This window comes from Rhinopithecus roxellana, chromosome 1 (genome assembly GCF_007565055.1).
Source record: "Rhinopithecus roxellana isolate Shanxi Qingling chromosome 1, ASM756505v1, whole genome shotgun sequence".
NCBI lineage: Eukaryota > Metazoa > Chordata > Mammalia > Primates > Cercopithecidae > Rhinopithecus > Rhinopithecus roxellana.
This window is the reverse complement of record NC_044549.1, coordinates 181,356,450-181,383,373: the sequence shown is the minus strand read 5'-3', so window position 1 is coordinate 181,383,373 and position 26,924 is coordinate 181,356,450. Positions and strand designations below refer to the sequence as shown.

At 38.2% G+C, this 26,924-nt stretch overlaps 1 protein-coding gene across 2 annotated transcripts in view; it reads right to left on the bottom strand.

Moving 5' to 3' along the window:
- Positions 1-26,924, bottom strand: part of TMEM108 (transmembrane protein 108) — a 354,460-nt gene that overhangs the window by 319,297 nt on the left and 8,239 nt on the right. The window lies entirely within an intron of this gene.

The following is a 26,924-nucleotide window of genomic DNA, read 5'->3' as shown; positions in this document are numbered from 1 at the left end:
GGTGCATTTTATAATATGTAAATTATAACTCAATAAAGCTATTATTTTAAAAAGAAGGCCTGCTTTAAAAAGTACCATCGGGTATGTGGTAAAGAGCAAAACCAAATAACTTCCTTGGGGTAGTCTTTGGCCACGTGTATTCTGTGTTTCCCCTTATTCTACATTAAACGTGGTAATTGACATGAGAGTTATGATCCCATGATATTGTGAAATCCTTGATCATTTATATTATAATACCCTTAACAATTTTATGTTAATGAAGGTTTAAAACTAAAGCACTTTTGGCTAAATCCTGAGATAAACAGATTTTCCTTAACCAGAATAAGCCATTATCTGATTATCCTGAGGCCTTATTATATATTTTACTTGACAGATTTTAGCAGTGTCATATTCATCATCATAAGTACTTCTTAATTCTAGAATCTGTCCTTAATCATTATTTTTACCTCATTGACCTCACTGTTGTGTGAATATCTTTAGATACTATTTGCGGGGATCCCTTTCCTAAATGTCATCAGGATTCTCCTAAAGATCTGGTAAGCTTAGAAAACATGTGTCTATAATGGAATAGAGAGCCCAGAAATAAACTCCTTGTGTATGGTCAAATGATTCTCAACAAGGGTACCAACAACAAAGGACTGTCTTTTCAATAAATGGTGCTAAGAAAACTGGACATCCACATGCAAAAGAATGAAGTTGGACCCCTGTCTTACACCATACACAGAAATCAACTCAAAATGGATTAAAGACGTAAATGTTAGATCCAAAACTATAGAACTCCCAGAAGAAAACATAACATTGGAATTTGACTTGGTGAGTTACTGGATATGACATCAAAAGCACCGGCAACAAAAGCAAAAGTAGACAAATGGGACTATATCAAATGTTAAAACCTTTGTACATCAAACAACAATATCAGTAGAGTGAAAAAATAAACTATAGAATGAGATAAAATATTTGAAAATTATATGTCTGATAAGGGGGTAATATCCAGAACATATAAAGAACTCCCACAACTCAACAAAAAAAGTCAACACAATTTTTTTAAAATGGGCAAAGGACTTTATGTATTTTTCCAAAGATAATATAGAAATGGCTAACAAGAATATGAACAGATGTTTAACACACAAATCATCATGCAAGTGAGGAAAAATATTAAGTGAATCTGAGTGTTATGGGCTGAACTATGATCCTCTTGCAACAATTTACATGTTACAGTCCTAACCTCAGAATGTGATTATATTTGAAGATAGGGTCTTTAAAGAGGTAATTACGTTAAAATGATTTTATTAGAGTGGGCCCTAAACCAATACGACTGGTGTTCTTATAAGAGGAAGAAATTTCAACACAGACATGTATAGAGAGAAGTCCATGTGAAGACACATGGAGAAAAGAGCCATCTATAAGATGAGGAGAGAGGGCTCAGAAGAAACCAACCCTGCTGACACCCTGATCTTGGACTTCTAGCCTCTAGAATCATAGCAAAATACATTTTTATTGTTGAAGCCACTCAGCCTGTGATACACTGTACGGCAGCCCTAGCAAACTAAAACACTGAGTAAAGAGATGTGGGTATACTCTATAGCCTATATTGTAACTTATTTAAAATTCTGAAATTATTTCCAAAAAAAAAAGTGAATTCCTACTGAACACCTTTTGCACACCAGGCAGTGTACAATATGCTGGTAACATAGAGACTGGATAAACAAAAATTCCTGAACTCCTACCTTAAATGAGATCAGAGCTGCATTAGTTAGCTGTCTGGTGTCCCCATCTCTTCAATGGTAGTTCCCTGAAGACAGCAAATGTTGAATTTTTTTTTTAAAGGCAACATAACATTCAGAGCAGCTGCAGTACCCTAGCACCCTCATACCCATCTTCAGTTCAGAATGTGATTCTTTTTTAAGGACAAGAGACTGTTAAACAAACTCACACAAACACACACAGGCACACAGACACACACAGACATATCAGATAAAGCATTCAGTGCAAAGAGTTTACTGTACTCAGAGAAACAAAATGGTTTTTCTGTGGGTCGCCTACCAGGACAGGGACATTGCTTTGTAATAAAGAACGAGTCCTTGGTATGAAATGAAATGTTGCAATGAGATTTAAATCATGCTGTCTTCTTAATAAACACTCTTCGGGATTGTTATGTGTTTCCTTTATATCTGTATTTGCAGCACTTGCTTATAGGTTGCATTAGAGGTCTAAGCCTTTTCCAATGGAGAATCCACCTTTAAATGTCCTCAGTTTGTTTAGCTCACTGCCCACAAGTTAAGGGGAGAGAAGGGCAGCGGCAGCAGGTACACCATAGCCCTGCAACTGCCAAAGTTGAACTGCCTTATGTCAGAGACAACTTGGTAAAGCCAGTCTTGTACTCCTCTCTTGTCCTCACTTGTGTAAGCCCTCCTTTCCCAAGACCAGAACCCTTCCAGAAGACAGGCACACCATCTCACACTTGGCACTTTGAGGGTCTCTCTAACTCTGTGACTACGGCAGGCTATCAAAATGTTTGAATTATCTGAAAAAAACGTGTGGTAAGGCTGGCAATGACCCAGGATGGTTATTATACTGGTGATGTCACTCAGTGCTTCCAGAGGGAGCAGGAAAAGAATCAAGTGCTCTGTACTGTTTAGGGTCTTCATGGACATTTCCTCACCATTGAATGAGGTATGATGTATGGTATTGAGCCATGAGAGAAGACTGGGCAAAAATGCAGCACTGGGCTCTGATAGGAAGATGAGAACTTTAGAAAGACATTTAGGGGCCGGGCGCGGTGGCTCAAGCCTGTAATCCGAGCACTTTGGGAGGCCGCGACGGGTGGATCACAAGGTCAGGAGATCGAGACCATCCTGGCTAACACTGTGAAACCCCATCTCTACTAAAAAATACAAAAAAAAAAAAAAAAAAAAAAAAAAAAAAAAAAAAAAAAAAAAAAAAAAAACGGCCGGGCGCGGTGGCTCAAGCCTGTAATCCCAGCACTTTGGGAGGCCGAGACGGGCGGATCACGAGGTCAGGAGATCGAGACCATCCTGGCTAACATGGTGAAACCCCGTCTCTACTAAAAAATACAAAAAACTAGCCGGGCGAGGTGGCGGGCGCCTGTAGTCCCAGCTACTCGGGAGGCTGAGGCAGGAGAATGGCGTAAACCCGGGAGGCGGAGCTTGCAGTGAGCTGAGATCCGGCCACTGCACTCCAGCCTGGGCGATAGAGCGAGACTCCGTCTCAAAAAAAAAAAAAAAAGAAAAAAAAAAAGACATTTAGGGAGTAAAAATAGTGAATAAAAATAGGATATATTAAATAAACACATTCAAAGAATATGTAAATATACAAAATACTGTGGAAAAGCAGACAAGGAGAGTGAACAATGTACACATTCTTGGAAGCATAAGAGTGAGGTAAGTCAATTATACAGCTGGACTTTGACCAAACAGACAAAGCCTGGACAGACCATGCTCCAATCCTGGTTACAGGCATGATGGGTAAATACAAAGTCTTAGGAAATGAAGGAAGCTGGAAGCCAGAAGCCAGAATGGAGTATCACAAGATGCCATTAATTCTACCTTAAGGGCAGGCCAAGGGAGGAGTTTGGGTATTAATAAAGGATCAAATATAGATGAGAATGGCTTGGGTTTTAAATAAAAGGACTTGTACTGAACTGGACCTTAAGTTTCTGTAAGACCTTAAAAGATGTAACTTTATCCTAGTCAATCTAAATAAGTAAGTCTCCCAGATGCATGCTGCCTCAACCATTTCCTTGTACTACTGCTGAAATGAAGAAGTCCTGAGGGAGTAAAGTGAATGCCCTTATTTTATTAGCTAGACATGCATTTGTCTAATTACTTCTTACGTTATTTTTAAAAAGAACTGGTTCTCTTATGTAAAGACCCAATGCCAGACCAAAATCAACCATGTGACCCAGCAAAGACCTATGAGATATTAATCCAGGACCAATAAAATAAGTCTATAATCATAAATGCAATGGTATTGTTTGTAAAGAAATTGCATTCCCAAGTAAAGCCTTCTAAATCAGAGTCATTGGCTCCATCCTCATGAAAATGTGAAGTGTGTCAGTTCACTACTCTACTGGTGGTGCCATCTTTAGGGAAGAGAGGTCATTCAAGGGCTCTCACAACCTGTTAACAGCTTTCTCTCTCTCTCTAAATTCATTTCCCAGCCTTCCTTTGTTCTATCCAAACACAGATGTATGCCATTTTGTCCTGCTTGGAATGCCTTCTCTATTCCCTACTATTTAACTTCTACTCATCCTTCCCTGTCTGTATTGAGCCTTATAGCTGCCCCAGGAAGCCTTTCCTGATGGCTTCTGGTCACAGTTATTTCTTCCTTTTCTAATCCTGTTACACGTCTTCTTTGTACAGCTCACTTGGCATTTAGTACTAACAGTTTTCTTATGTGCTTCACCACCCTAAATGATTATGAACAATTTCTAGAGGGCAAGGACCCCACTTTGTATCCTCACAGGTAACAGGTGCTGCAAATGTTTAAAATTTTGTGATTTTTTTGAACACACAAAAAAATCATTCAATCATAATCCTCAATCCAGTCTTCACATATCAGCAAAAGTTATCTTAAAACTTCAACTAGATCATATCATTCTCTCTCCCCCATCCACATTTTGAACGCTTCATCAGCTTTCTCTCGCACTTAAGTATAAAACTATACTCCTTACCCTGCCTAGGAGGTGCTATAAGATTTCTCTCTTTCTTAATTTCTTGCCACAGTCCTCCAAACAAGCATCTGCCTCCCAGCCATACCTGCCTTCTTACAACTATTAAACATGGCAGTTTTAATCTGCCTCAAGTTCCTCGCACTTCAACCTCTTGGCCTGAAGTGCTGCCTCTGTTTCCTTCTCTCCCTCCAACCTGCCCCACACATAGTAGTCACAACATCTGGCTAACCTTTTCCCATTGGTCATGTCTCAGCTAAGTTTACCTGCCTGAGAGGCCTTCCTTGGCCACACCATCTGCTATGATTTGAGTATGTTCCCCCAAGTTCACGTGGGAGACTTAATCCCCAATACAACAGTGTTGGGAGGTGGGACTTTTAAGAGGTAACATTAATATGTTAATGTTATCATCTCAGGGACTGGTTAGTTACCACGAGAATGCACTCCTGATAAGAGGATGAATTTAGTCTGATTACCCCTCTGTCTTATGTGCTCATTTCTGCCTTCCACCGTGGGATGACCCACACCAGATGCCGGAACCATGCTCTTAGACTTTCCAGTTTCTATTTTTTTTCTATTGCTGCTGTACAAATTAACTTCCTAGTTTTTAGAACTGTGAGACAAATAAACTTCTGTTCCTTATAAATTACCCAGCTTATTTTGTTACAGCAGCACAAAACTGAGACACCAGCTAAAGTTCATTTCCATGTTATTCATCTCACCACCTGATGTTTCCTTCATAGCACTTTAATTTATCACATCATTGTTTATAGTCCTATTAGCCCTCACCACCCTAGCTAGACAAAAGTCTCTGAGAGCAAAGTACTTACCTTAACATATACCAGGTCCAATGCCAATGAATTACTCAACTTATGTGTTGAGCTAATTAATAGAGAACCATGACTGAAGACACTTGAAATGTGTTCTAAATGTTTAATGTAAGCAAGTAGTAGCATATGAACATTCATAATTCAGAGAGCTAAACCAGTGAGATGTAGTCAAGCTTTAGATGGATGGCATGAAGGAAAACTTCAGGGACAAGAGAGAAGTGTGAAGGAAGGTCTGGTGAATAAGATGAGCAGATATATATAACTCATCTCTGGTGCCAGGCTTCTGGCCTAGCAATACCTTTATAAAGAATGCATCAATTACCTACTAGATGGGCAAATATCAAAAAGCCACACAATGCCAAGTGTCAGAAGGTTGTGAAGCACAAGAGCTCCTCTTACACTAGTGGGAGCAGAAATCTCTTTGGAAAACAATTTGACATTATCTAGTAAAGCCTAATATGCACAGTTGATTATCCCTATGACAACAGATTGGTAATTCTAAAACCTAGAGAAAGTCTCACACATATGTACCTATGTAAGACATACAAAAGGGAGACACAAATAAGAATATTGATAGCATTGTTTGTTGTTCATAAGGATAAGTAGCACATGTTTGTTGTTCATAAGGATAAGTAGCACATGTTTACCCAAGTGAAAACGAATGAATTATAGGTACAAATTTCAACATGAGCGAATCTCAGTGCTGAGCACAAGAAGCAAAGATCACAGAAAAAAACATGCATATTATTGTTCCATTTTTACTTAAGTATTTGTAAAGAGATGTTAAAATATAAGAAAAGTAAAGAATAACTGCAAATTTTAGTGTACTAATTACATCCAGTAGGGGAGAGAGGGGAGAATGCAATTGGTAAAGAGCACATTGGGGGCTTCAAAGGCAGTGGTTACGTTTTATTTTTAAGCTAGGCAGAGGGTATGCATTTTATTCTTCATAAATAACATACACATTATAACTGCTCTTCTATGTATAATAAAATAACTTTCTAAAGATTAACAAACACTGATAAAACTATAGAAGAGGAAAGGTAAATGGTTTGTTCCTATACTAAGGATATTATATAATGGAGTAGAGATCTTTTTTAAATGGTTTCTATGATGCCCAACACTTCATATATATGTCCATGCAAAAGCATGAATATCAGCCCTAAAAGCCAGAAATTTTCTCAGCCCCTTTCAAGTTCTATTCTTATCATCCTGTCTTTTTTTCTTATTTCTTCTATTGCTTACACTCTTAAATTTTAAGTTATTATTTTTTATGCATCTTTGTAAACCATCCTAAATCCTTTCTAGAATAAGGTATAAAATAAATGAGATGTACATTATAAATAACAATATAGTAATACAAAACAGACTGAAGAGATCACCGTGCAACCAGGCACACACAATGGTAAAGAGGCTCATACCAGATGGCAATGGGAATGAACTTGGTAGTTATCCCAGCATAACACCAATTAAATTCCAAGCTCCAAGAAAGTCTTTACTACACAGAAAAGATAAGTCTAAGTAAACCAACAGGAATCTAGTAAGGAATGTCATGTTTGGACCACCAAATATAGTAAAGTAATTGGAATATAAGTACATGTGAAGAATTATGACAATAAAATCCTCAAAGAAACCACACTAATGAAGCAAAAGAGAGTAGCTTTACATAGCTATTGTGGTTGCTCTGAATCCTTACACTTAAGTTAGAGAGTATATTTACCCATTACAGAAGAAACTCCAGCACAGTGTATTTCCTTGTTCACAGAACCAAAACTGCCATGCGTTGATAACCCCACGATTATACTGAAAAATTCACATGTGTGGTCCCGCCCACTTTAAGCCTTGAAAATGGCTGAACTATGTAGAAATAGGCACATGCTGGTATTGTAATTTCCATTTTAAAATGATATTTTCATTCCTAGAATGCTAAGTACAAATGCGCATACCACTAGAATGCCATATGGACATAAATTTTTAAAAATTTAATAAGAATTGGCCCAGCTATGAATAAAACAACTTGTTGGAAATAAGGCTGAGAAGCTATCAATTAAATGCAGCATAGATGCTCTTAATTAGAAAATATGCACCTTATGTCGAGGTCCTTTCATTTATTTTTAGGAAGAAAGAGCCTGTTTCTGGAACATGAAAAAAAATTGGGTTTCTTTTGTAGAGCTACAAAACGTCAAAACTAGGTCAGAGGTGGAGAGATCAGACTTGAGCCACAAGGAGAAAACAACATCCCCCTTCAAGAGCACTGTGACTTAATGATTTCCTAAGATGAATTTCGTTGTTTCCTCTATAAGGCAAAATATAAAGAACCGGCCAAACACAACTACATTATAGTAACCCCACTTATTTACCATAGCTGGGAAAGGCAACATTCTGTAATGGAAAACTGTGTGAACCAAGAGTCAGGTGTCTCTCTGCATATGGGAATATCTCTGTGCGTGTATGTGTGCATCTGTGTGTGTGCCTATATAAGTGTATATTTGTACATATCCTTACACACAACCACACTTTTGGAGTCTACAGAATTAAAAAAGAATACATAGTGCTAAAAAAATGCAGTGACAAATTAATCCATCCAACAAATACACATTGAGTAGCTCTATATTCAAGGATCGCATCATTGTGACTTTAGCATCTATGCCTTCCCAAATGGTAAGAACTTCACCACGTAAGACATAAAAGGCCTGGCTGTGCTTTGTAAAAGTTTACAGCCTGGAAGGGGTCCGATTTCACCCTCCTATCTCAGGACTTTCCAGATCTTCCAAGGGACTGATAATCATGACTCTATCACAGAGGAGAGGAAGTATCAGTGTAAAGTTCTGGTTGGAAAAATGCCAGTAAACCAACTTTGACTGTGTTTATTATTTACATACTGCATAAGTGATCTCTAGGATAGATTTCTTTGTAAGGAAGGAAGCGACATCCGTGAAATCGTGATTTCATCAGCATTATCTTCCCCTACTTCAAGCTACCTTTGGAACCTCCATCACATGCTTAACTGTCCACACACAAAAAAAACACATTTATTTCTCTAACCAACCTTTATATTCCCATTTGGTCCTTCACTATGTTTTGAAAATTATGACTCAAATCTGAGAAGTCCTCTTACATACAAAGTGGACCTTTAAAAGTAAAGTATTAAAACAATTCAAGTATTTCATAAAATCACATTTCTGTACAATATCCTTGCAAAGGAAGCAGGATTCCAGAAAGAGGAATTAGATATAAAATTAAGTCCTTTTGGCAAATCTTTCCTGAATCTCTTTATTTATACAAGTATGTTTAGAGCTCAACAGACTGTGACATAAAAAATAAAGATATTAAAGACCCTAGCATCTGTCCACAAGGAGACAGTAGGGACTTATTAAGGAGTTCATTTTGAATTTTAAATCTAGTGCTTCCAAAGAGTTAAACACAAATTAATTTCCCTAATATAGACTATTTAAAGGTCACTTCATGTATTTAATTTCTTTTGGCTTGTACTACGGAATCTCTTCTGGAGTGACCAGAAGATAGAACTGAATGCTTCTTAGGTAAGCAAAAGTGATAACTGGTTTCAGACAAAATGGCCTTCCTGCAGACAGTATCTCAATTTAGTAGAGTCTTATAGGGCACCATCACACACGCTTTGTCCTCAGACTGGCAGACATTACAGCTTTCTTCTGTCCAGACAAAAGGAACACAAATAACTGGGAAGGAAAGAAGCAATAAATGAATGAAGGATCCTCATTGGGCACAAAGAAATATGGCACAAGGGAAGGCTGTCTATGTGGTGAAATACGTGAAGTGATCCACAAAGTTGAATAAAGCAAGAGAACATTCCATGACCTCTACTGTTCATTATACTTCCTTGGACAGGGGTAATGAATGCTTGGTCTCAAGGCAGCCCCTCCTCTGGCTGGGGTTAAATGGGAGCCCTCTGTGCTCTGTATAAGACCACCCCCTCAAGCAGGAGTCCAGTGGGAGACCCAAAACCCTGGGTGCTGCCCTCTCTCACATGCCACTCTATAAATCAATAGCCTTGGGAATATCAGGACTAACTTAATCACATCTTTTATCCCTGTTAAGAATACAAGGAGAAGCCCTCAAGGACTCACAAGTCATTTCTCAACCTTACACTTTTATCACCACATGGCTCTTTCCATTCCTTTTCCTGACCCTATCACCCACCCTTCCCATGCTTGAAACCCTTTCCCTGTGCTCTCTGGAACTTACGGTCATCAGCAAGATCCCACTGTTCACCCTACCTCTAGCCCCGCTATGTGGTGAGTATTTTCTCCCCACATTCCCTAAACCTCAAGGCTTAGAGGTGGAGTGGGTTATCTTTATCACGTCTATACCATTGTCCTTCCTTTCTTCTTCAGTAAAATCCTGAGCTTTGAATCACACAAAATCAGATTATATTGACTGCTCTCCCTCATTCTGGGAAGATCTGGGTTCCTGGTTCCCTATCACTCTTCATCACTCCTGTGGCCATGACTCTAAGTGAATTCAGTATCCACACAGATGATCATTCCAACACCCTGGCTTTTCATTCCCTGTCCTCTGCCCTAACTCCAATGTCACAGACCAGTCCTTAGATGAAATTCCTCCATGTTGCTCTCCCACCACTACCATCTCCTGTCAGTTTCCCACCTCTAATACAACTTCAGCAAGTCTCTGACCCCAGGGAGACCTCCAATCCATTGGATACTATACTTTTTCACTGTCCCTCACCCTCCTCATGTCCAACTTCACCTCCTTAGTCAATTTAAATTCCATAATCAATTGTCATAACCACTCCCTTCCAAACATGCTGAACTCTATCCCCACTGTAGTGTGGACCTGCTCACTTGGCAAAAACATGGCCTGGTTAACTTCAACACTCCACTCATACACATGAAGGCCCAGAGGGAGAAAAACACATAACACCTTTGAATAATCTCACTCAAAAGCCACAATATGGAACCTCACATCGCTCAGGTGATTGGCAAAAGTCCTCAGAAATGTTCTCTCCAAATTTTCTCCTTCCATTCTCACTTGAATCCACAGAAGCTTGATAAATCTTTGTGGAAATGAACTGACATTAAATAACATCACCAGATTTTAGACTAAAAGAAATTTAATTACATGTAAGTAAATTTCATGTGAGATTTACTTCAGATTTCTAAGGCAGTTTGTGTGTCCTGGGTTAGAATGTTTCCAGAGATTCCTCTTAGCACAAATTTTTATGGTAAGACTATAAAAGAGAGACTGTGTGGCAGAGAACATTAAAGATTCAAGGTGACTAACCAAATTCCCTTAAATCTATCCTGATTCTTCAGACCACAGGCTCATATCCTATGGCTCCAAAGACTATCCTACTGGTCCACTAGCTAGAGACAGATGCTCTTATTCTCTGAGCCTAAAGAAAATTACAGTAAAGAATGAGATATTAGTAGAAAATTGATAAAATTATCAAAAACTCTAAAAAGCATTGCTAGCTATTGTTTATGCATTGGGTTAACAGGTTATGATTTTCCAATGTCAAAAAATAATATGATGCTGCTAAAGGAACATCAGAAAAGAAAAACTGAATGAAGGAATGACTAAGCATAGGTTTTACTTGCAAAGCTAATAAATGACCTTTTCTCCTAGAAAATGCACTCTTGGACTTTCTCTCCAACACTGCCATCCAGAAGACTCACCATCTATGCTATTAGATTTAAATTGCAGGTTTTTAGGATACCTGATTAATTGCCAATGACGGAAACTACTAGTTGCTTTTGAAAAATGCATGCCCAAACTGGTAGCAACACTCAGTTAAATGGTACTGGGGGTCTACACATTGTGCCCAAACCCCTTCCCTTTAGTGTGAAGCAATCACTGATATTCCTTTCATATTTGGGTAAACCCTCAAAGTAAAGTGATAAATCTGAATCCACATGCCATTATAAAATTTCTAGTTGGTGGGTACTTACATATTCCACACACCAGGGCAGTATGCCTACTTAGTAACATACTGCCTTGAAATTATTCTAAACTGTAAACTCCTAGGAAACAAGGACAGCTCTCTGTATTCATATCCCCTAGTATTATAGGGTATATACAGTTAATAGATGCTCTATGAAAGCAATGTCCAATCCTCTGTACCCATTTAATGCTCTGACTTAATTAGATGATGGTGCAAACACTTGGTCAATAGGGCAATGCTTGTTTTAAATACTGTTGTCACTTTTAAGAATGAGACATGCCCATTGTACAAACATTCAAACGACACAGGAAAATGCCAACGCAAAACTAAAAATCACTTGGAAAAAACACTGATAAGATTTTATTGAACACGTCTTGCATGTTCATATACATGCATACATTTACAAACAATTTCACATAAATGGGCTCATATTATTTATGTTATCTATGATCAGAATTGTTTTAAATAACATGTCAGGGATACCCTTCCATTAAAAACAAATAAAGAACTACTATATCATTTTTAAAAATCATACGTAAATCTTTGTTTACTAATAAATAAATAAATAAAAATAAAAAATAAAAAATCATATGGTATTCCACAGTTGACATGTATAAGTATCTAGTTCCCTAATAATAAATTAGTTAACAAGTCTCCCACTAATAGGTATTTAGGTCATTTCTTGATTTTTTCGTACAAACACAAACCTGTAGTGGGTATCTCTGTGCATATATTGTTTCATGGCTATGTAGTTAGACAAATACTAGAAGTTGAATTGCTGGGTCAAAGTGTACACACATTTTACACTTTTATATATCTTGCCAAACTGCCTTCCAGAAAGATAATAGCATAGAGAAATACCAGAATTTGGACAAATACTAGAAGTTGAATTGGTGGACAAATTCTAGAAGGTATTTTCATCCTCATGACCTAATTAGCTCTCAAAAACTCCACACGGAAATACTATCACATTGGAGATTAGATTAAAACATGAATTTGGGGTATATACAAACAGTCCATAAAATTATCAAAATGTAAGCTATTCACAGACTAGCTAAGCCATGGGTCCCAGTGAAATGCAAAATCAAATTACTTGAACAATGAATGTTTTCTCAGCACCCCCACAAAACTCATAGGGATAAACCCAGGGCAGGGGAGAAATGTGTGCTACAGGCCATGCTCTGCTACACGTGAGCTACTGACTGACTTTGGGCAAGTCACTTCCTTTCTCTGGGTTGATAATCCTTAGCTTAAACATCATGCCCTCACAAAAGCCTTCTCAGACCACAAGGCAGCTCCCCATCATGGGCTTTTGTAGCTTTTAGTACTTAAATCTCTCCTCAGACTTTTAATTACTTGCTCAATGTCTATCCTCTCCACCTGATGGAAGCTCTATGTCTATCCTCACCTCATATCCCCTGCTCCTTACACAGTGCCTGGCACAAAAGGGATGAAGAAAGGAAGGAAGGAATAATAGAATGAATAAATTGATGATCAAAAACTGAGGTGGTAAACCAGATGACCTCTAGAATGTGCTTAAATGCTAATGTATTTAGGGAATTTCTTCCTCTTGAATTCTAAAGATGCTTGTGTCTAATTAGGTTAAAACATTTATGGATCACCTACTTTGAATGGAATCTCATGCTTGGTCTACAGGGAGAAAAAGGGTAGCCAAGGATATGTGAGAATTAGGTCTTGTCCTTGCCCCTCAAAAAAATTGATCTGGCCAGGGGAAAAATGCATTAAACAACTAGAACAAAACAACAGAACAACTTTAACAAAAACAATGATTTTGCATGTAATGGAGAACCTAAGAAACAGAGAGAATAATCTGAGTTAGAGGAGTTACACTAACCTTTCCAATTATGAGCCTAACTCACATTATCTGAGAATACACCATACAGAGAGGTGACCTAACCCTTCTGCAGCCGCCCAGCCAATTTATGTGAGATCTGAAAGACGAAAACGTAGCCCTCTCCCATTTCCTAGTAGTAAAGCCCTTTCAGTCAAAAGTGGAGCTCATGTTTCCTGAGATTGCAGGTTCTTCAGAGAGTTACGAGAAAGAGAAAGTTTAAGATTCAACTCAACAAATAAAGGCAGACATGGACAAATCAATCTTAGGCAGACTGCTTTGGAGGTATGCAGAATCTGGACCCTTCCAAGAAAAAGTCACTCTAGCAAGAATCAGGCAAAGTAGTCACTAAATACATGTTTAACAAAAAATAAAAGAATGGTAAGTAAGTGAAGGTAAAGGGAATGAATAAGACAAATTACTGCAACAGACTGAATGTTTGTGTTCCCCCCAAATTCATATGTTGAAGACCTAACCCCCACTGTGAAGCATTTAGGAGGTAGGGTCTTTGGGAGATGATTCAGTCATGAGGGTAGAGACCTCACACATGGGATTAACGCCCTTATAATCCAAGGCCAGAAAGTCAATCCGCTGTCTTTTCACTATGTGAGGGGGACACAATGAGAAGCTGGCAGTCTGCAACCCGGAAGAGAGTCCTCACCAGAATAGCAATATACATGAATAACCAAAGAATGCAGAAGAATCCCAACAGTTATACTTGTGTCTTCTCACCAATAAACTCATGGGCAAAAAGAGATAAAGTTAATTCCATGCTGATTTCAGACTTCCAGTCTCCAGAACAGTGAGAAATAAATTTCTGTTGTTTATAAGCCACCCAGTCTTTGTTGTAAGAGCCCTAAGACAACTACAAAGAGACATTGTTAACGCAATGAAACCCCCATATCTGAGCTCCTCCTATGTGCCTCCCACAGTGCAGGCAACACAAAGAATGCAAGAGAAGCACATGGCAGAATCCATGCCTGTAGAGGCCTCCTTATCTAATTGGGGAAACAAAATATGTAATTGAGAGAAAAAAATTCTAATAAGTAACAAAGTCCCCCAGCCTAAGAAGCAAAGCCAGGTAAACATGGAGGCCTGGAACAGAATTGTGAAATTGGGCTTTGCCCTTGGCACCTCTTGGTCTCCTCTCTGGGAGCCTCTCACCCCTCAGGTGTGTTCTTACCCCATCCCTTCCAACCAGGGCAAGAGGGTCTGTAGGCACAGGAGTAGCCAAAGGGCTTAACCACATGTCTCACAGACAAACAAAACACAGGGAAGGAACCCCAGACAGAAAAGGTGGACAGAGAGAGCACACCTGACTGCAGCAGCAATGCTAACTGCTAGGCTGGGGGTGAGCTCCCGTCTGAGGTTTGAAGAGGAGCAGGAGGCAAGTTATTCTCCTCTCCTCAGGAGCAAACCCTTAGAAGTGCTGTCAATCCTTCCAAGGCCCAGCCCAATCCCATCAGCTGTTTTCCTAAATCCTAAGAGAGCAGGGGAGAGCAGGAGAAAAGTTCTGATTAGCTGAGACAGCAAGAAACAGAGAGGTTTATTTAAAAATGAAGGTGGAGTGGGATAGCTGATACTACACAAGTCAACAAGGCAGCCACATATTTGATCTGCTATACATCTCTCTTCTCATTTACTTGTTTTCCCTGGTACTCATAATTACAAAACAAGTGTTTTTCAAAATCGATAGTTAAAAAAAAAAAAATCCAACTTACTCAAAGGCTGCATTTCTTGCTTCCTCCAACTATGAATATTTTTAGCATGGAAGGATGCAAGGCAGAGGCCCTGGTATCTCTCCTTCAGAAGGATTAACACGTAACTTAGTACAACCAGTCTCACAGTTTGTTGTTACCAGGCACCCCTTCTTCTACCTAAAATGCACTCAAACATAGTCACTCCCTCCATCATCAGTCCTCATGAAGAAGAAAGTTCAGAAGCTCCTGTTGCCAGCCTATAAAATCTCTCCATTCAAAAAAGTTAAACTAGATAATATTTCTGATTATGAATCTTCTTCAAAGTATCTTAGTTTTTCTCGAAAAGTGTATCTGAAAAGAATATACTGATAGATTTTTTTCATACCACCAATTTTCCCATGGCCTTTTATATATTTCCCTCAAGAGCCTGTGGTAAAAACATACATGACCACAAAATTTAAACAACCAGTAAAGGTTCAATTAGCAATATACATGAATAACCAAAGAATGCAGAAGAATCCCAACAGTTATACTTGTGTCTTCTCACCAATAAACTCATGGGCAAAAAGAGATAAAGTTAATTCCATGAAAATCTACATACATATACAACTAACAGCCCATATTTATTACTAAAAAACAGATCAAACTAGAAAAATATAAGCATTAAGTTATTCTTACTTTGAGTAGAAAAAAAATTTAAAGTCTTATTTTAGTACATGAGACAATAAGGAAAATAGAGAAAAGGGAGTAAGAAACAGTAAGAAGGGACAGAAGGTGGTAGTTTGAGAAACCAAAATTTATAGACCTCACATATGGCTTAAATCATTTGAGCAAGAGGTTGAGACTTACGTTTTAAACAGAATGAACAATGAAACACTGACACTCTTGTAGCTGACAGACAAGGGCAGAATTGCAGGCAGAGCGTCACATTGTCTGAGAACACCGGCAGGTTTAATTCATGCTAAACATGCTATAATTGGGAATCAATATGGGGCAGAGTCTACTTAAATAAACTCCAAGGGCTTGTCTAAGCAACCTTGTTAATGTCATGTTGCATTTTATTAAATGATATTCAGAATAAAAAGCTGTTGGAAAACTTCGTTTTAAAGAGGTATTCTTTGCAATCACAGCATTTGATGTTCACGATAAATGTCACTTTACATGAAAGGAAACAAATGCTGAGAAAATGAATTAGTGCTCGAGGCAGCAGATAATGGCTATGAAATTGCTGTCAATTTCTGATATGTGCAGATATACCAGGACATTCTGAATGTCCATGAACAATGTTTTCGCAATCACAGGTAGAAGGAGGAGAATGTATCTTTAGGTGCTCACTGACAGGATTAGGTCCTATCAAAGGACGATGTGGTTAGGGAAGGTATGAAACTGGCAGGTAGAGGATGGCTAACCACGAACTGTGATGTAGACCAGCTCTGGAATTATGTTCAGTAACTTCATCAGCAAGCACGTATGCATACTATTGGGATGAACAGGCAGAAAATAGAACCTGGACAGGACAGTTTCCTAGTACCATGCCCATAAGCATCCTATAAGGTAGTCATGATTCCCATTCTAAAAGTAAAAAACATTGAGGCTGAAATTAAATATTCTGCCCAAAGTTACATTTCTAAAAAATGATACGGACAGGATAGAAATGCAGATCTATCTGGCTACAGGACCCAAAGCCTATCAACGCTACCAAGTGGTCACTGAAAAGAAACAGGAGCATTCTACACAGGGAGGAGAGAATGGGACCAAGGACAAGTTTGGGTAAAAAAGAAGTTTGTGCATAGAAAGAGCAGAAAGAAATTCAGACAGGGAGGTTGGAATCAGCCTGTGTCTTTATGCCTACTTATGAAGCACCTTGTCCTACAGCCAGGTGAGAACCATATAGCTCTGGAAATAAAATAAAGATGTAAGAATAGAGGCAAAGAGACTAAAGAACTTAAGGTAACAGGGTTAATGGAAGGAAAAAATGGAGGATTATGTGGAGAAACACCAGAGGAAACTAAAAGTTAAAATCCAGGACTGTACTAATATGGGATTTTGCTCTCTCAAAGTAAAAATGTTATTTTCTAAGTTGAGAGTCTCTAAATAATGTCTAACATTTAATGCCTGGTAAATACTGTTCTAATGACAATAATTAATTGCAGAAGTGATCCAATAAGTTCTTTAAAGTGGAAAAGAAACAGCTTTTAATAGTCAGGGGAAGCATGCTCCTCCCTGTCTGCCTTCTTCCTTGTCTGTGATGGGCCCTTTAAAGGGGTGTGCTGATAGGAATGGGTCATGTTTGAGGACAAGGCATCAGCCCCAGCTTTGCTTCTTTGAAAAGGGAAGGCGAAGATTCAACAGTGGGCATGGAAAGAAAAAGGCTGAGAAGAGCTGCCTTCTCCTGTGGTTCATAGGAAGAATAGGGCAGTTCAGGGCTGAGGGTTTCAGTCCTAGGCCCTCAGGGATCTGCATCCAAAGTCCTACCTCCACCACCCCTGTGCACATTTATCCTGCAGGAACCTCATGGGGTGTAGTCAATGGCAGGATGGGAAAAAAGGATCCCTGGCTCTTGGCCATCTTTCGGAATCTCTTTACACCCTGGAGAGAGCAGATGTCTTTACTGTTGCTAAAGAATCTTCAAAAAGGCTGCAAATTAATTCCTGATTCTATGAGAACAAACATAATTTTGTTTTATTTTTGTAGAAAAATTGTATATGCACAAATTTGAGTCACTTAATCTTTCACTTATACTGTAAGATTAATGCTTCTTTAAAATTAAAATTGAAGATTTTAATCTTCTGGCAACATGTGGTTATCTACATACAAATCTTCCTGTTCAGAAGAAACATGGATATATGTTAAGACCAATTAGATACGATTCTATATTTTTCCTTTTTATTTTTAAAAATTCAATACAGGGGATGGGGATCTTCACAGAGTCAGAAGAGAAGCTGGAGCAAATGTTTTATGTCTACTCTTTTCACCTCAGCAGTCAGCAGCTGGGTTGAGAAAGCTGATCCCAATCCCCATCACCCTTCAATAACAAACTACATTCTTTCCTCAACCAGCAGTTGAAGAAGCCCTGCTGAACCTCTTCTCTTCAGACTCCCTTTCAACAAAAGTTGCATATCTCTAAGGGAATACTAACTTATTCTCTGTATGTGGTGCCACCATGATCCAGCTACTTGAAGGGAAGTGTAAGAGCCTTAAATGAATTCAATGAAATGATAGGCTGTTTGTGCTGCCATGGGTCACTCCGCTCACAGCTGTGCAAGTCCAAATAGAGCCAGGACCATCATTCTTACCCTGACACAGAATCATAAATAAAGACAGAGCCTTCTGCAGTATTAGAATGCATTCCCTTGTAAGTCACACTCAATCACTGGCTCAAATGAAACTAATGCTCCAAGATCAGGGGGAAAGTGAACAAAACACACTATGTGAGGTAGTAATCCCCAAATGTCAACATTTGTATGGAACTTATGTTTAGAGTAATAAGCCAAGTTATTTTCCTTTATCACAACTGGAGTCTTACAAACCTAGCTGTTGAACAACATTTGTCGGAGATGTCAAAATGTCTTTCAACATTTAGAAAGTCACCTAGTCATTATTCCTGTGCAACACATGGGTGGCCAAAAGAATCAAATTTGACAGATAGAAAAAACAAGATAGCTGTTTGGGAAATACAACTCCCCATTTCCCAATCATCCAGTCCAACAATTTCCCTACTACTCAGCACCGGGATAGAATCAGACTTCTCAAAAAAAAGATGCATGCTTTTTCACAATTGCTACTAAACATGTATGCTTTCTGAATAATCTTCCAGCTCTCTGTTGTCCACATAACCCACAAATACTATTTATAATGATTCAAAGAGTTAAGAATTCAGGGTCGTTATACTAGACTGAGGTCTCACGTTCTACCCCAGCACTGCTCTACCCCAGTGGGGTCTCAGTCTACCCCATCGTTACTTTCTTCTAGAGAAATTGCCAGGCCCATAGCCCTTACTAAAGCAAATATCCCTAAATCACAGCTGCTTGGACCAGAAGAGAGCATCAGCAGCTCTAAAATTGCATGGTATAAAGCTTTAACCGTCAGGATGATAGTTACTACAAAATCTATCATACTCCTTTTCTTCTTTTGGAGTTTGGTCTATACGCAGATCATTGGTTAGGTTGTGGGAACAATAAGTGGAAGCAGGAACATGAGGAACGAGAGAGAATCTAAAATGGAAATGCTGAACCACATTAATCATCTAAAAGTAGAATATGGACTGACCAACACTGTTAGTGCAGACACACCCTTGAGCTATAACAGATCAGAACAATCTTCCTGCTCCTGAGTTAAGTCCTGACTCCATGAGGTCCAGCCAGACTATTCTCTCATCCTAAAAGGCCCCTGAGATTCTTCACAGACTTGCCACATGACTGAAATTCTGTTTTCCTTATTTTCTCGTGCATCTTTAGTTAAGCCTTCCATTTTTAAAAGTAACTTGAGTTTCCATTCTTGTAATCAAAATAGTCTATGTAGGCCCCTTGGCAAGACGTCTAAAAGTGTTCTCCTTTTCTTTGCTAATTGCAGAACAATTCTCAGATCTCCCAATAGTCTACACATAGCCTCACAAATTTAGGGGCTACTTTGCCAATATGTGCAATCACAGAGAAAGAAAGCAAATGGCTGGAAAAGCCTTTCTCCCTTGGATTGTCTGTAAATTGCTCTTATTGCATTTTTCCCTCAGTAGATCACTGTCGTGTAGAGAACAATCTACTTTCAGGTAGATGTAGATTTAGCTGCAGTGAATCAAAATAAAAATGCAGCATCTTGTGGGAGCCTCAGTAGTTCCTCTACTCTCTGTGGCACGGACAACGCCCTATGGTTTCTGGGTTGGTATCAAGCCTCTGAAAGCAAGTCTTGCAGTAGCAGACCCTGATTCTCCTGATCCCAAAAGAATAATATTGGCTACCGACAGCACTGCCAGCACCAGGGAAAGATTAGGTGATATTAGAAATTAATGAACCAGACACTCAGAGCACCTGCATCTTCCCTGACTCTAATTACTCCTCCCTCTCCCCATCAAAAAAGAAATAAACAAACCATCAAACTCATCTCTTTCTAGCAGTCAGTGATTCTCAATCAGAGTTGTAGGGGGACATTTTGATTGACACAATGACTTGGTTAGAATAATACGGGCATTTTGTGACCAGAGAGCCCAAATATCCTATAATAGACGGGAAAATTCTACATAACAATGATTCATTTCATCAAAATGCTAATAGCACCCATCTTGAGAAAACTGAGCCCTTCCAACATTTAGGGCAGAAAAAAAATGGGTGAGAAAGGCAAACTAAAGGGAAAAGAACATTTTAAAAATCTACAGCTAACATCATATTAAATGGTGAGAAACTAGAAAGTAGAAGTTTTCCTACTAAGATCAAGAACAAAGCAAGGAAGTGCCCTGTCACTACTTTTTTTTTTTTTCAAACATTGTACTAGAAGTCCTAGGTAATGCAATAAAACAATAAAATAAAATAAAATAAAATAAAATAAAATAAAATAAAATAAAAGGAATACACATTGGGAAGGAAGAAATAAAAATATCTTTGTTCAGATGATATAATATGATCACCTATGGAGAAAATCTGAAGGAATCAACAAAATAAACCTCTGGGACTAGCAAAGCAATTATAACAAAGTTGCAGGATACTAGAATAATATATAAAGGTCAACTATATTCCTACATACCAGCAATAAACAAATGAAATTTGAAATAAAAAACACAATACCATTTATTTTAGTATCTCCTAAAATGAAATACTTAGGTGTAAATCTAACAAAATGTATACAAGATCTATATGAGGAAAACTACAAAACTCTGGTGAAAGAACTCAAAGAAGGACTAAATAGATATTCCATGATCACTGATAGAAAGACTCAATATTGTAAAGATGTCAGTTCTTCTCAATTTGATCTACAGAATCAACAAAATCCCAATCAAAATCCCAGCAAGTTATTTTGTGGCTACCACCAAATTGATTCTAATGTGTATATGGAGAGGCAAAACACCCAGAATAGCCAACACAATATTAAAGCAGAACAGAGTTGAAAGACTGACGCTACCTGACCTCAAGACTTACTATAAAGTGCCATAATCAAGACAGTGTGGTATTGGTAAAATAACAGACCTATAGACCAATAGAACAGAATAGAGAGCCTAGAAATATACCTACATCAAGATAGTCAGCTAATCTTTGACAAAGGAGTAAAGGCAGTACAACAAAGCAACAAATGATGCTGGTAAAATTGGACATCCAATGCAAAAAAAATTAATCTAGACAGAGACTTTATACTCCTTACAAAAATTAACTCAAAATGGATCAGAGGCCTAAATGTAAAAGACAAAACTATAAAACTCGTGAAGATAACATAGGAAAAAACCTAAATGACCTTGGGTGTGGCAATGACTTTTTAGATACAACACCAAAGGCATGATCCATGAAGGAAAGAATTTATAAACTGGGCTTCTTTATAATTCAAAATGTCTGTTCTCTGAAACATCAGGTCAAGAGAATGAGAAGACCATCCACAGATTGGGAAAAAACATTTTCAAAAGACATATTTGACAAAGGATATTATCCAAAATATATTTAAAAACTTAAAAGTCAACAATAAGAAAACAATCTGAGTAAAAAATAGTCCGAAGACCTTAACAGATACCTCATCAAAGAAGACATACAGATGGCAAGTATGCATATCAAAAGATGTTCTACATTATATGTTATCAGGGAAATGCAAATTAAAACAACACAACACTGAGCTATCATTACACATTTATTAGAATGGCCAAAATCGGAAACACTGACAATACCAAAAGCTTGTAAGGATGTGGTGCAACAAGAACTCTCATTCATCGCTGATGAGAATGCAAAATGTTAGTCATTTTGAAAGACAGTTTGGCAGTTTCTTACAAAATAAAACATACTCTTACCATATGAGGCAGCGATCATGGTCCTTGAATGTTCCCAGAGGAGTTAAAAATTTATGTCCACAAAAAAAAAAAAAAAGGAAAACCCTTGCACACAGATGTTTATATCAGCTTTATTCATGATTGCCAAAACATGGAAGCAACCAAGACGTCCTTCAGTGGGTGAATGGATAAACTGTGGTATATCCAGATAATGGAATATTATTCAGTGCTAAAAGGAAATGAGCTATCAAACCATGAAAGACATGGAGGAAACTTAAATGTTGGTTATTAAGTAAAATAAGCCAATCTGAAAAGGCTACATATTACATGATTCCAACTACATCACATTCTAGAGAAGGCAAAACTGTGGACATAGTAAAAAAAAAAAAAAAAAATAGTGGTTCCTGGGGTTTAGTGAAGGACAAAGGGGTGGGAAGTATGAAAAAGCAGAGCATGAAGGATTTTTAGGGCAGTGAAAATACCTACATACTACAATGATGGATACATGTGATTATACATTGGTCTAAAACCAAATAATGTACAACACCAAGAATATACCCTAATGTAAACTATAAACTTTGGGTGATTATGATGTGTCAATGTAGGTTCATCAGTTCTAACAAATGTGCCATTCTGGTGGGTGATGCTGACATTGAGGGAGGCTATGCATGTACAGGGAGTAGGAGTAGGAGGAATATGGGAAATCTGTATCTTCCTCTCAATTTTGCTTCAACTTAAAACTGTTCAAATAAAATAAATGAGTGAATAAAGTATTTTTAAAGAGAGAAAGAAAGGCAGGAAGAGAACAAGCAATGCATCCATCAAAAGTAAAACAGTAGGGTTAAGACTATTTAGGGATCAAGTCCAGGCTCTATCTACCTCCTTCCCCTCAACTCCAGCAATACTACTAATTGCCACAAACTCCTTATTACCATTCCCACTCCTATGCACAAGAATCTTGGACTCAGGAAACTTTAAATTACATCTTTTAAAAATTGTGTGACTGTATTTCCACATCTTTTCATTTGTTCTAATTATAATTTCTGAGCAACTAATATCGGTAATATTAATACATAATATAAACTGAAAATTCTTCCATGTTGCCAAAGGGCTTAATTACTAAATCTGTGCTGTAATATGTCTGTTGGAAAACTTGCTTTAGAGACTAATTCTTCAGGGGATAATTCCTCAGCGATGAAGTTTGAGTATTAATACCCTCTTATGAAACACTTTTATTGAGCCAAGCTGAGAATTGGAAGTAGGGGAGGTGAAAATTCTCTTGCCACCTCTTCCAGACTCTTTGTAAAGCTCTAGGCAGTATCAAAAGAGACATCTTGCACAAACAAGCCTCACCATGAAGGGTCAGGGCATAGAGAGACCAAATGGAAAAAGACAGCTCAGCAGCCTTGGATTAAAGGGCAAATATTTCAGAGGCTGTGGATTTAATTATGTCAGAGATGTACCCATGGCACTTTCTGTAGCAGACAGATGCCACAGTAAGGTAAAAAGTTCAGCAAGATACACTCACAGACTGAAAGTTTCCCCAGGATGGAGAAAGCCCAAAACTCAATTCTGTTTTAAATGAGTTGAGGTCTTATTATTACAAGAACATACTATCATTCTAAATGTTAAGTTTCTGACAAATAGGGGTTTTCACAGGCTAAAGCAGTGCTAACAGATTTCTCTGATGATGGACATGCTCCCTATCTGCAATGTCCAATATGGTAGCCACTAACTACATGTGGCTACAGAGCACTTGAAATGTGGTTAGTGCGAGGAAGAACCGAATTTCAATTTAACTTTAATTAATTTAAGCAAGAAAAAGCCACATGCGGCTAGTGGCTACTGTATTAGACAATGCAGGAAAAGGCTTAAGGCATCATTGGAGAAAATGATCCAAGAGGTTATCACAAGAAAATCTTATATATGCTCTGGCCACCTGAAAAAATACTTTCTCTGTGCCCTCCCCATTGTAAACACACACAGACACCATTTGTAAGAAATAACTACATCAGAAACCACTAATAAAGCAATGCTTCTCAAATTTTAGCATCCATCAGGATCAATGGGAGTCTTGTTAAAACACAGATTATTACACCTACTCCCAGAAATTCTGATTTAATAGTTCTGTACATTTCTAACAAGTATAAATTATTCTCATGCTGCAGGTTCAGAGGCCACACTTTTGAGTAGTACTAGAATAAAAACTTCAACACTCAAACACAAGCCTACTCCTAACAAAGCGGAGCTTCTTTCACTTTTCACCTCTCTTCTACACCAAAGTGCCTCTTTCTTCAAGGCACATGGAATCCTTCTTAAACATTCTTATAAGTTTTGCTTAACACCTAGGACTAAAAATGTATGAAGAATGCAAATAAACAAGGCTATCCATGATGGCTTCTCTACACAGTAGATTCAAAATATAGTATATTTGTTGGAAACTTTGTAAGCAAGTCTAATAAATCACAGGGACCAGAAACACAACAAGGAGGAATGCAAATCTGCCAAGACAGTTTACATCTAATCCCTGCACTGGCCCTGTTTTAGAGTTAAACTGAGCCTTTCTATTAAAATAATGTAGGTTACTTCAGGTCTAGGTCAGAGTTATAGCCTCTTTGACCATTCCAACACATAGTACTAGAAGACTATCAAAAGAACATGTCATATTAAAACATTTATATTTATAATTCAAATGGCATATATTAAAGATAACCCCTTTCCATATTCCTAAAGAAGAGAAGAAACAGAAATGTAAAAGTTTCTAGAATAAACACTGATCTCCAAACATTCTCTGGTCTTTATTGTATTGTCTGCAAAAACTGATCTGGACCAGCAGTCATTTGGGAGGATAGTTTTTCTTTGGAGGCTATTTCTTTACATCCTTTGGTCTAGTAATACATGAGTCACTTTAACATTAGCAGATCACCTTGTCAAATGCAATTTCCTTGACTGCTCTTTTGAACAGCCTTCTTTCTGCCTCATCCACTCTTCTGTTTTTTTAACTTTGCAAAGGAAAGTATTCATCCAGAATATATTATCACAATGAACCAGAACATGAAGCCCTTGAATAAACTCAGAATCCAGCACTCTTCATTATTTCCCATGCCACAGACCTTCGCCCTTCTTCAAACCCCCACAGTTGCTCAGTTAGTGCCATCAAAAGAATTAAGAATTACCCTTGGGTCCTAGAAATTAGGGAAGACGAGTATCGCTTCTTAGAATTGACAGAGTCCCCAAGGAGTTACACAGTACTATGTACATTACTTCATTAGACTATTTAGCTATTTATGTGTGTATATTTTACAGATAGGGAAAGTGAAACAAAATGAAGTTAAATGATTAAAATTCGATACCAGAGAACTTCAGAGCAAGATTAAATCACTCTATCCCTTCAGCAGTGTTTCTCAACCAGGGGCAGTTCTGCTCTCCAGGGGACATCTGGCAATGTCTGGAGACATTTTTGATTGTCACAATCAGGGAGGGAGATTCTGGCATTTCATGGGTGGAGGTCAAAGACACTGCCGAACATCCTACAATGCACAGGACACTCCACACAAGAATTGCCTGGCTCAAAGTGTCAATAAATAGTGCAAGGTTGAGAAACTAACTCTGGTCCACTGGCATCTCTAGCATTACTTTATTTGGCCCCAAATCAATAATTAAAGAATGGCTCCCTCCACAATGTAGTCCTTGTATAGTATTTACACAGAAACATACTGGCCAAGTGCTATTTCTGACATGCTATACTTTTTAGTTACCTTTAAAATAGAGGATATACAGGATATAGTTTTAAAACAGAGGATATACAGGATATAGAGGAAATTGAGCAAAGCTAGCAAAGACCAGCTCCTTTCTTTTAATGAGAAAATCTAACTAAAACCAACTCCTTTTCTTAGCAACCTCCAGGTGGTGAGTTATAGTCGGCATCTGGCTGCTCACCTGGACCCTTCTCCTGATGTACTTTGCAGCTGCCCTTTCTTTGCTTTATCTCCAAGCATATGCATCACTTTAGAGCAATAATGATGTACACTTATTAGAATCTCCAGAGATCTCCATCCTCTAATTGTCTATTTTGTTCAGTAAATTGTACTCATTACTGAGCCACATGAGGCACCTAAAGATAACAGCCTTTTCTGGGTGCCCTCTGTCTGAGCCGGGATAATGGGACACTATCTAGCAAATGTTCAGCAGTATTGAGCCAAGCTGCTTAAAAGAACCCTTCAGTTTTCAGCTAAGTATGTTTCTTTAACCTCCTATCCCTCGTTCCTAACCATCCTCAGCTTTTCTTCGATTTATTTGAATCATAATTTTCTCTTCAAGGAGTCTGGTTGTAGTTTAAGCTCTAGAAGTTGGAGAGCTCAGAAAGGATGTGATGTCCTTTCCACATCAAACAGTGAATTTCTCCTTCTGGTCTCAAAAATCTACAGCACAAGTGAAAATTCAAAGCTAGTTTTGGTTATAACGTTGCCAGTGACCACATGCATTGTATGAGGGACTGCAAACAGATGAGGCATGAATGGGCATGTGACTTCTAGTGATGCTAGATAAAATAAAATGGAACAGGCAAAACCACGTGCTTTGCCAGTGCTATTATCCACCAAATCTGGAATTTTCAACACTTTGAGAAGTTATTTCCTTCACTAAAAAAGTGATTAATGAAGAAAAAGTTAAGCAGAGTAATCAATGAAGAAGGAAGGTGGTAGGTGAGGGAAATAGAAGTTACCAGACCTAACACATGGCGTGGCTATAAGGAAATGATAATCAGGCCTGGTTCCCATCTCTGCAGTGCACTTCAAGAGGGCTCAACAGCCCCTCCCATGTAAATCACACCCTATACGAACTCACTAAAAATTCCTGTTTTGAAATATTTCCATGCATAGATTCCATCCCATCACCTTTGTCATGGTTTTCTCTTCATAACTGCTGCTTTGCATGGTATCTATGAGTTGAATCAAT